The sequence below is a fragment of the Zootoca vivipara genome, chromosome 2, assembly GCF_963506605.1.
Source record: "Zootoca vivipara chromosome 2, rZooViv1.1, whole genome shotgun sequence".
NCBI classification, from domain to species: Eukaryota; Metazoa; Chordata; class Lepidosauria; order Squamata; family Lacertidae; genus Zootoca; species Zootoca vivipara.
In genome coordinates this window covers 46944290-46956424 of record NC_083277.1, presented here as the reverse complement: position 1 = coordinate 46956424, position 12135 = coordinate 46944290, and the positions used below count along the sequence as shown (strand labels likewise).

Below are 12135 nucleotides of genomic sequence, written 5' to 3'. Positions count from 1 at the left end.
AAAGACTCCATCAATTTATATGAAAGTGAAGAAAGAGGAGGTGGGGCACTTTTTATACGTGAGGATTAAATAATGGCTTTCCTTAGTAGATTTTTCTTCACTTTGCATTCCTGATTAAAAATATCTATTTTAGTTTAGTCTTTCAAAATGAGGAAATGGGTCTGTAGTTGTTCGTTGTAATGTTGGTGCCACGCACAGCTTTGTTATTTACATTTATTTATTGTGCATATCCTAGCTTTATAAATGATAGGCTTCAAAAAGAAGAAGACAAGAGCTAGCACATTTGAATAATGTATCCGACATTTCTTAATACAGGGCCAATAACTTGGTTTATCATACCTGAAAGAACAGAGCATGCATGATTTCCACCTAGCGCTGTTCCCACGTCTCCTACAAGCCATTCAAGCTTTGCCATTATGAAAAATGTCACTTATGTTTTTTCTCTCATCATAAAATTAAAAATTCAAAGTCAATCTCTTTTGCATATGACATGGATCAAGGGGGAAGGAAAATACAGAACTTCATTACTAAGTAATTGTGGGGCTCTGCAATTTAGTTCGATCATGAATGACTGTACTTTTATATAGTTAACCTTTTAAAGATACCTTTGGCTGGTGTGTTCTGCTTCAGCATAATCTAGGTGACCTTTTTGGTCATGTTGCTCCATAAGACTTTGAATTTTAACATTTGTTCTCATAAGGTTGTATTTCAAAACTTTTGATTCTTTTATTGGGACTCAGTCTGTCCAATCGTAGTTTCCAGAGCAGAAAAACAAACTGCCTTTCCCTTGTCTTTTCAAGTGGTGGGATCTGCTAAGATGAAAATAACAAGCAAATCTCTGGCTCTGCATATGGTTCTCTCTACAGTATATTACAGTACTTCTTTGTGTTACAGACACTTGCCCAGCCTTTGCCAACCTGGTGCCCTATAAAGGTTTTGGACAGGTGTCTTGTCCAGGACGGATGTGGGTTACCATGCCAAACACCAGTAAATTGGTGAAAGTTGCACTAGCCCAATCTAACTAAAGTTATCCATGGCTAAGTTTTATTAAAACGAATAGAAGTCAGAGCAACCGTAAGTATTTTTAGTATGGGACAGTAATTTCGTCCTTGGTCATTATAACTCAAGATCCTTGAGGCAGGGTTATTCTAAAAAAAAATTCAAAACTCTTTTGAACAGTGCTCCTCCCCCTGCAAATAATGTTCTCTAAGGATGGGGGAGTTCTTATTGGGATTTGCACTAATTCTGGTGTTGGCATGTCCATAACATTGCTTTTCAAGGGCTGTAGCATACCTTATGTTCACCACAGAGATGTCACTGAAAGCCGCGTTCCATGACAGGCTATCCACTCCCATCCTAATCGCTAGAAGTACTTGCCACAGAGAACACTCTGTAGTATATCTGTACCATAATTGCCAGGATCATTGAATGGAGGCACGATGGATGTACTTCTTCCATAAAAATGTGAATAGCCACCAAATTCATGAAAGATAAAGCTATGAGTGGTCCACCTCTGCCGTTGGATACAGTGTGCCTCTGAATGCCAGTTCCTGGGAATCACAAGTTGGAAGAGTGCTTGCACACGACCATGGGCATATGGGTGCTACTGTGAAACAGGATTCTGGGCTGAATGGGCTGGCCTGATCTTTCAGGCTCCTCTTTTGTTTTTTATGTACTCCATGAGGCAAGTAGTTCTACATGTTCTATTGGAGAATTGAAATAAGGATGGCCTACAGTGTTTTCCAGCCCAAAGTCTCCTGCTATTTCACAAAGACGGACGTGGTAGTAAAGGTAATGCCAGCCACACTACCTTGAAAGTGGCCATGACTTCAATAACAGCTTGATTGCTCCCCTCCTATTGGGCACGCCTGTCCATGTGATGCTGAAGGCACTCTCCCCATATGAGAGACCAACTTGCATCTTCTCCCAAGAAAGGTGTAATATGGCAAATTCACCCCTACTACAGGGCAGGAGTGGCAAGAAGAAGCGAGCCTTTGTTTTCACGGAAAGTCCTGTTTTAATAGAGTTCAGAGGAATTACTACTTCTGAATTAGAAACACCATGTTAGAATAAAGCAAAACGAAAAGAGTGTGTTCTTGACAGCTGGATTTATTTATAGCTTCTGGTCATTTAAATTATCCACACAGCCTGAAATCCCCAGCCTTATTGCATCTCACAGCCATATTGAATTTCATCCAGCTGAGACGCACTGAAGTCTAAGTGGTATAATAAAATTCTAATCATGTGCAGCATTACGTAGCAATAAAGCTGAAATTCTGCTATGTGCCGTTGCCCTTTTGTCTCTCTAGTTGCATTCTCTACAAGTCCCTTTGACTAATTTTAGACATCATATTCACAGGTAGCTCTTGCAAAAAATGTGCATGAATTCTTAAAATTGAGCTGCATATTAATTTCAGCTTAAAAACCTAGCTGGATTTTTTACTATTTTCCATGAGCAGTAGGATTCAGAAGTCTGTAGTTTGCTGTTGATGGGGAAATAAGCCAGTAGTAATGTGCAGAAATGGCCACAAGAGCAATGGTTCTCTTTTCCCCCACTCTGGGCCACACTTTCAGAATAAAAATCTGGTCACACAACACTGATTTTTTAATTGATAAGAAATACAGTGGAAACAAAAAGAAACAACTCCTAGCAGTGCTTTATCAATAACACAGAACATTACTGCATTATAATACCATGGGGCATCCAAAAAGTATAAAACAGTGCATTCACATAAGAACCTGAATCATTCCCAAAATATCCAGATTCTATAAAAAAATGAAATACTACACCATACTGAAATGTTGATATTTTGCTTTGTCCTTGAATCTTCCCACCACACTTGCCACCCTCTTCTGCCACAACAGAGATGCACATCACAGCCTTTTGAGAACCACTGCACTATTTTCTGATCTACTGTTTTGTTTGTCCCAATTCATGTCACATCCTTCTAAAATGGTATAGAGGGTTGTAGTTATTGTTTACTTGTGACCAAGCAGGATAAAGCCTACAGTGGCTACAATCCTAACCATGTCTACTCAGAGGTCAGTCCTACTGAATTCAGTGGGGCTTAGTCGCAGGTATGGATTGCAGCCTTTGCTGTTCCAGGCCAAGTGTCTCTGTGTCTACATATATAAAAATGGACAGACCATATCATCACATTATGTTTATTTATTGAACTCAGTCACTTTACACAATTGTCTCAAAGTGACTTACGTGTACTAGGAAAATACACAATGCAACATATGAAAAGCAAGATAATTTAAATGTTAAGCAGTATTCATGGTAAACAAACCATAAAACCAATTGCTCCAACCCTTCACATACAGTACGTCTAATGGTCACAGAGAGCTGCAACCCATTTTTTTCTGCAAAGAAAAGACTAACATGCAAATGCCTGAGAGAAAATACAATCTTTCGCAACCCCTCCTTGCTAAAAATATGTCAATGTTAGCTCCAGGTAAGCTTCCCTGGGGATAGCATTCCATAGAAGGGGAATGCTGCTGAAAAGGCCCATAATTCCCACATCAGACAGCTGCCAGGGCATAGCAGTGGTTAAATATGAATGATAGTTTCTACCAGGAGGCTTTTTGTGTTTGTTTTTTTACCTCTTATTTTGTTGGGAGTCTAGCAGTGGATTTCCACGGTATTCTGCTGGTGAGATTCTTAGCTTTAAAATTTGATTCAGAAAGCATTTTGAAATGTAGCAGGGTAAAAAAAAAAAAACTACTGCGTTCCCTCCTGATATGCTTCTCTCTGCTTTTCTGGATGGGATCTGGAAACGGAGACTAAAATCTGCTGCATAATTGGCCTCCAAAAGGGTATAGTACGAAATCCTTTGGAACTTAATAACTTTCACCAACGTTGAGGACACTGACTGGGGTTTGGAGGAGGAAAAAATGTTGCAATTATCTCCACCCGCGTATCTGGGTAGCATCATTCATATAGAAATGGGAGGAACAGGAATGGGACCTCCTTCTCCAGGGATGGCAGCAGGATTAGACTTGCTGAGCAAGGGTTGGGCACAATCCAAAGAGAACTCTTTTTTTTAAAAAAAACTTGAAACCAGTGGTCCAGAGTGTTTATAAAAAGAATTCACCATATAAACTAAGCACAGTACTTCATTGTAATGTTCCCTTGAACATTTAGGGAATGGTAATATCTAAGTGCCTTTGGGAGAAAGGGCAGGATCAGGGCCGTCTCAAGCATGGCGGGCGCCATGGTGCGGAGATCACTCCGGCGCCCCCGCCCTGGTGGACGGGCGCAGTGTGCAGCATGGCTTCCGCATGGCTTTGCCGCGTGGCGCCTCCTGCCAGCCCGGTGCCACCCAGCCTACCCCTAGAGCCGGCCCTGGGCAGGATATAAATTTATTAAAGTAATATCTTACCAAACTGAGATTTTGTGTATTCCCAGTTGGACAGGTTGAGTCCTGTTGTGAAATGTGCACACACAGGTGCTGGAAAATCTCAGTGAATTAAGCAGTGATTCCTCTTCTGCAGTCGAAGGCAGCCTGAGAGATGCAGAGGGGTTCTGCTCAAAAAACAGCTCAGATGAAAATAAAAAAATACAGGTTTTCACTATTTCATGTAATATTTCTAGAGGTCCCTGTTCAAAAACAAATGCGTAATTTCATCTTTGATTATTGATGCTGCTTTATTTACCCCTTTGTACTTGGTTGCCAGAATTGCCAATAGTGCCTCTAACTGCACTGGTTTCATTTATGAACTTACTAGTGTCATTCAGCCCGTTTAATAAACGGGCGCTAGAACATTCGGCCTTTTCCGGTGGCAGCGGCGCGTGGGGGGCTTTTATTCCTTGTCTAATTGATTGTTCCTTCCCCCCTCCCTTTGATCCTTAATTTATCCCTAATTTCCCCCCCCCCCCGTTCCCAAACCCCAAGCCAAAGTCCCCCCCTTTTACCTTTACAGCCCGGGCTCGGCTGGGGGGTGCGGGGGGTATTTCTTCCTTTACCCCCTCCGAAGCTTGTGTTTGGAGTGCGGATCCCTCCCCACCCTGTTTTCACGCGCTGTTTGCGCCTGCCGTTTGGTTCCTAATTTTTCCCCGTCAATAGCGCTGCTGCTGCCAGGGCCCAGTGGCCGAATTCTGGCTCCTGGATGGCCCGGGCGGCTGCTCCGGGGTGTATGCCCAGTTTTTCGGGGGGTGGTGGTGGAGGTGGCTCCCGCTACTTTTGTTGGCCTCCGCGGCTGTTTTTCAGTCACCTGCTGTGTCCGGGAGGGAGCATTGCTGTCCAGGGGGCTTGTGCCCGCCCCGGCGCTTTCTGAGGGTCCCGCGGTTGGCGCTGAGCATTCGGTGGCCTCCCCGCGCCTTTCCTGGCCGTTCCGGCCCAGCGGGTGTCTCCCGGTTGCTTGCGCTGTTTGGGCCTCAATTTCGGGCCTGTTAGTGAGGAGAAGCCGGGGCCTCGATTTTTTGGTCGTCCCGGCTTCCTCCTCAGGCCCTTGGGCACATTGAGAGAGGGCCTGCCCTGCTTAGGGGCCTTGCTGCCTGCTCCTGCCTTCCACCTGGTGGCCTCTGTTTTAACTGCTTATTGAGCCAGTGCAGGGCAGAGGGGTGGGGGTGGGGTGGGGAGTGTGTGTGTGTGTGTGTGTGTGTGTGCAGTCTCTGCGTCCAATCCCTGTGTACCTGGGGCACATGCCCAGTAACGCAAACCCAGGGACACACGGAATCTGGACGCAGAGACACAGGGACTTTATTATATAGGATGATTAACAAAACAAGTCTCTTATCTTATCATTGCACAGTTTATAAAACAGCCACTACAGTCAACTAATATCAAGCTGATGTGAACCAGTGTGCTGTCACTATGTCAAATTGCTATACTGATTCATCCTTGTTCTGATGTCTAAATGGTTTTAAGTCAAATGGGGAGGACACGCTCTCGTTCTTAAAATCATAGCAGATGAGTTTTCAAAGATACTGCATTACATAATTTCCAATGGTTGTTTTGAATTCCTGGGCCCTCTAGTAGCCTCTGGTAATGTTTTTTTTCTGGAGGCCATCTCTCTTTCATCAAATACTTCTCTTGTAATTTTTGTGTGCACGTATAAAATGTCATTCCAGAGGAATGATTAAAAGGTGAAACTGAAATACTATGATAGAACAGAACAGAAGGTATTTCACTTCAAGAGTTGTGCACACTTCCAGTTCCCTGGCACATCCAAAAGAGAACTGTTTCTCTCTAGAGTGGAGGTGTGAGAGTTCAATTTCAAATGAGGTAGGAATGGGGAGGAATGAAAAACCCAGAATATGAATGTATTGCTATAGTCAGGGAACTAGAGTCTGTTAGTGAATATTAGGAATTAATAAATGGTAGGATTTAGATAATATTTGATACTGCAATAAAATGTAATGAAGATCATTGATCCCCCAAAATGCAATCAAACAAATCTCCTACTTAAAAATATATGTATTTTAAATTTTCTTGTTCCAAAAAGATAGGAACAAACTCAGTTTTCGGATAAATCTGTTATCCTGCCATCTTCTTCCCTTGATCCTGATTATGTTTGTTAATTTTATCATCTGTGCTAAGTCCTAGACCTTACTCAGCCATTTTTTAAAATCCAGGATGTTCTAGTCTCCACCCCCCCCCCCCCGCGCGCCTGGCATATGGTCATTCAAATGCCAGTTAACAGATGAATCATCATTTCTTGGTCCTCCTGAAGTACCACCTCTTTAGCATTGCCAAGTAATATTATTAAAGGATCCCTTGGTTGATCATAGCCCATAAGTTCTTCTATTAATATTTTATCCCAATATAATTTGATTTTTGGACGTGGCTATAAAATATGAAGAAAGCCTTGCTTTTGAGCATTTGTTTTGTACCTTCATTACTCTTCAGAGACTAGATTGCTTTCCCCCACCCCCACTTTCTGAAACAGAGACCTCTTTAAGTTTAAATATGCATTGAAGGCTCCCTGAAGCCATTTGGTCGCTTCAAAGAGAGAACTGGCAGGGCTTTGGTCCGACAAGGACACAAGAGGCTGTAATTCTATACCCTCTTACCTGGGAGTAAGCCCCATTGAACTCAATAGGAATTCTGCCAGATTAGTCATGTACATACTTGCATTGTGTTTTTTCTTCACTTGGCAAGCTGTGCAGTAATAAGAATCAGGTAAATTTAACAAATGGGCCTGCTTCTGCCAGACTAACCCTTAGCCCAGGGGTCAGCAAACTTTTTCAGGAGGGGGTCGGTCCACTGTCCCTCAGACCTCTCCTGAAAGGACCCCCCTCTCCCAAAAGGACCCCACCACCACCACTCATGCCGCAGCTGCTGACGCCACCACTGTCTTTGGCAGTGTTGTCATCGTCCTCTGCCTCGGTCAGGGGACCGCGGGGTGCAGAGCCCATGCCGCTGGCCTGGGCGGTGGAGGCCAATCTGAAGCCTTGCCAGTGTCGCCGCCTGCCCAGAGGTGTCCACAGCTTTGGATTGGCTGCAGGAAGCCATGCCAGCATTGTGGAAGTCAATCCCTGTGTGGCGAGGACTCCACGCCGGTTTAGCACGGGGACTGACCGAGCAAGCAGCAGGGTCTGCAGGGTCCGTGGGCTGGATTTATGAGCCCGGTGGGCCACTGAGGGTGGCAGGAGACCCCCACAATTCCCCATGTCAACTAAGATAGCCTGTAGCCCTCAGCTGCGGTGGAGGATGTCCCATTGCCACTGTTGGAAGAAGTTTCAACTGCTCTTCTGGTACATGGAAGAATAGCAGAGTGGGGGTGGGTGGGTGGACAGGAGTGCTACCTTGCCCTTACCCTCAGGCAGCAAAACCACTTGTGCTGTCCCAACAAAAGCACAACCACTTGCTTCCTTCAAAAAAATAGAGTTGAGATTCACCTGGAAAGGATGGCGCAACTGAGAAAACAAAAAGCGAAACAGCGATGGTTAAGACAGTGCTGTTTAAGGTGCGTGGGTGACAACCACCACTATAATAAATACCTGTCCAAATGCTGGATAATTTATGGTGCTTCCTGGTTCTTGTCACACGCAAAATACAATTTGCATTATTTCAGAAGGGTATGAGTTCTTTTCCATTACTATTGGGGATTTAATGAAACATACTGCATATTTTTCTTCCTTCCTGTTGTTATACATAATAGTGCATTTCTATCATATATTAGGCATGCTGTTGTTTTTAATATTAGCATTCTGGTTTTGCATCTCATGAGATCAGTTTAGTTTAGAAGCTGAAAATGTCACTTTATGGGTGAGACAAAACATTCATTGGTTCCCAGTTGAGAGTCACGATGTGTTACAAATGTGCTTCTAATGAAGTGCTCCCCTGTCCCGCTTTTGGATTCTTAAAAGGAAAACACTATTGGACTTCAGCTTATAAGGTGCCTATGCTGGACCATTGACCCTGCCCACTTTATCAGCAAAGGCTGCTAAATGTGTAACATTTTCTATACTAGGAAATGATAAAGGTATAGAAGCTTGTTTGTATACTCACATCTCATTAGCTGGAGTAACAAATGTATTTTATTTTATTTTAATTAATTAATTTATTTCTCCCTGTTAATTCTCCTTGACCTCTCAGTGTCATGGTATCCTTCTGGAGCAGTTGTCCAAGCTGGGAATGGGTGGCACTGCTTTGTGGTGGTTCTGTTCCTACTTGGATGGATGTTTCCAGAGGGTGAAGTTTGGGGAGTGTTATTTGGCCCTGTGGAGTCTTCAATGTGGGGTTCTGCAGGCTCTGATTTTATCCCCCATGCTGTTTAACATCTACCTGAAACTGCTGAGTGCGGGGGGGGGGTGTCCATCTGGATTTTGGCTATATGTTGTCAGCAATATGCTGGTAACACACAGCTCCATTTCTCCTTTATATCTGCAGGCGTGGCAGTGGATGTGCTGGACTGTTTTCTTGCCTTGGCAATGGACTGAATGAACAAAACAGCAGAGAGATCTGAAGAGATGGACCATGACTGCAGAGACAAAGCCACCAAGCCTGGATTTGGAGATAATGATTCAGGCTGGATTTTTGCCAGGAAGTTGCAATGCATCTGAGTTTTCAAGGTCGAAAGTCAGGTGCTCTATATAATTAAGCAAACCGACATTGTCAGCTAATGCAAAGGGGAAAGCATTGCTGTCAGCAGTCATATCAAAAGTGAACAGGACAGCACTGTCCCTCCTGTAAAGGTAACGTATATAAAATGTCCATTTGGCATGATATACCAGGAATGGATGCTTCAAGTAGTGACAAAATTAGATATTGGCTTGGCAAGATTCACTTGTTGCAGCATGTGGGATTCCAGATATTTATTTGCCAGCTTGATAGAAATAAGGTGTGTGATCAGTGTTTCCTAACCACTCCAACACCACACACATAGATACCTCACTCCCCATTCCTAAACTTACATTTTCTAATATATTTTGGGGTGTTTTTTTTAAATGTCATTACCAATATGTTACCTTTATTTAGAGTAATCCTACCTTCCTGAATGAGGATGTGTAAGTGCAGACCTCCGTCATGAAAAGGAAACTTGCAGTACCTGAGTTCTTGTTGACTGTCCTCCACAAAAGCTTAGGCTTTGTCCCATTAAGAATAAACACATTTTTGAATGACTGTTGATAAAGACTGCATAAACATGGACAGATTCACTTGGTTTCACTCTGGACAAGGCCACAGATCTTTCATCCAAGTGACCATTCACCATCAACCTTCCTTTTTGAATCTCTGACTGAACAGGCCCCAATGAAACCTCTTAATTCAGTGGGATCCACTCCGCTCCAGTGGCTTCAGGTCTGTTCTTGAACTGAGGCTTCCTATCCTCATGTGCTGTAATGCCAGTGGTATGCATTGTCATTGTGCCAGTGCAATGAATTCATGACAGTACGTCACCTTGACAGGGCCTCTCTGTTCATCTGTAATCTTTAAAACGTTGACCAGCACATTTTCTCTTATTGCTTCTTAAAGATGAATTGTGTGTATCCCTGCATTGCACATTATTTTTATTTACCCCTCTGCACCCCAAAATAATCTCAACCAAAACATTTTCACAAGAAGGAAATTTGAACTTATCAGTTGTGGGAAATTAAGTTAAATGGGTTATAAGAATGTATGTGATATATTTACGGATTAATCTGTTCCAGACGGTCCATGGAGTACTTAAACTGAAGCGTACTTAACCTGAAGTGAACTTTCCCATTGAAAGTAATGGAAAGTGGATTAATCCGTTCCAGATGGGTCCGCGGAGTACTTAACTGAAAGTACTCAAACCGAAGCGTACTTAAACCAAGGTATGACTATATATATATAGTCTTTTGCACTCAGGAGGTTCACATAAAAATCACCCCAAATACAATTCAAAGCCCAAAGAAGTAAAAATACAAAAAAGAAACCACAACAAACACAAAGCTAAAAATCTATAAAAATGCAGAATCAGCAGCAATAAAATTTTATTCGCCAGCTTCTTCAAAAGCCTTTCAAAATAAGGACACTTTGATTAACTCATAAAAGCCAATGAAGAAACTAGCCTGGTGAGCCTCCCACATCTTTCACAAAGATGAGATGCCACCCAGGAGAAAGAGTGGCTTCCTAACACGGGAAAACTGAAGTGAGTGCAGGCATTCTTCCAAAACTCTGGGTTGGGCCAGAGCACTTTGCTATTGAAAGGATCATAGAAGAACTTCAGCTTTGCCTGAAAACCTATGAGCCAGTGAAGCTCTCAGAATGGAGGTCTCTGCAGCAGCTTTGGTCAACAATGAAGGGTGGTGTTTTCATTTTTATTATGTATAGTAATAGTATTTTCACTGAATTTTGTTTTCAGTCTATATCAACACTACAAACACAAATATAACAATAACAATAAAAAAGGAAACTAAAGTAAAACGGAATGCTGGTTGAGGGAGGAAGGAAGGTGGGAAAGGGAAGAGGAGCTGGGTCAGAACTCTTAGGTTTTTCTCATTTTCTATTTATGGAGATGTCATAAAATATATTTGTATGCAGCAAGCACTGAATTTGCTGCAGGTTTGCCCTATAGTTTGGCAGGCATCTAATGTGTGTAATATACACTATTTACTTATTCATAAGACTGTTTTTAAACCATCTCATTAAAAATATGACTAAATTAATTAAAACACCATAAAATACAAATGGCCAATAAATAAATCCTGCAAATAAGTACTGATATGGGGGGGGGAATGCCTAGTATGCAGCTAGTTCATGCAACTGATCCATTTCCACTGTTTTGGGTAAGGACACTATACTTTAGGGAGGTATCCCATCAATGCTTTTTTGTCCATAAATCTTAGATCTGTTTACAATTGTGTAGCAAAAGTACAGTACCACATACCGGTAATATGTACCAAGTGTCCTTTGGTATCAAGGCACCAGCAGTTAGAGGAGGAGAGAGTATTTTTCATAATCACAACGAGGACTAATATGTCCTATAGAGCAATTTGTCTTGTAAGAGGCATTGTCTTGAACCATGAGCACCGCCTCCCACTGTGGTGGGAGTGTTTGATTCTCCAGCTTCCTGTTCTGTCCTGCACACATCAAATTGTGTTGCATCAGTTTTTGTTCTAGCCATAAGCCAATGGTTAAAAAAACAAACCATTGCTTTGGATAGTGTTGGTAAACAAAGTAGGCTACCTAATATGGGAAGCAGTATAGAAACACTTGGTTTGGAAGGAGCAAATTTAGAATCTAATTCACATTTCTGGTTGTGTTGAGTCAGGAGTCAGGTAGTCCATATTTCAAGAGTCAGGTAGTCCATATTTCTTGATGGTAAGAAGAAAACAAAACACCAAAGCCACTTCCCTTGAGGATGGAAATATTCTTAACCACCTTGAGACTAAATGTTTTCAAAGACAGTCCATGCAGGGTGCATAATATAGTCTGCAAGGAAGTTGAGGGGGGACTAAGATAGTAGTGAGATCCCTAGAGATGTACTTCATGTATCTGAAGAAGTGTGAATGCACATGAAAGCTCATACCAATGACAAACTTAGTTGGTCTCTTAAGGTGCTACTTGGAAGGAATTTTTTTTTAATTGTTCCATGCATTTACTTCATGGCTATATAGCCTCCTCTATCTCTTATACTCTCAGGGACGTGGGTGGCGCTGTGGGTTAAACCACAGAGCCTAGAGCTTGCCGATCAGAAGGTCGGCGGTTCGAATCCCCGCGA

The 12135-nt window shown here is 42.6% G+C and overlaps 1 long non-coding RNA gene across 2 annotated transcripts in view; it reads left to right on the top strand.

The window, feature by feature from the left end:
• Positions 1-12135, top strand: part of LOC118080685 (uncharacterized) — a 64993-nt gene that overhangs the window by 38182 nt on the left and 14676 nt on the right. For both annotated transcript variants that reach the window (XR_009557106.1, XR_004691998.2), the window contains exons 2-3: positions 8841-9145; positions 10100-10246. This is a non-coding gene — a long non-coding RNA (uncharacterized LOC118080685). The remainder of the gene's footprint in view (positions 1-8840; positions 9146-10099; positions 10247-12135) is intronic.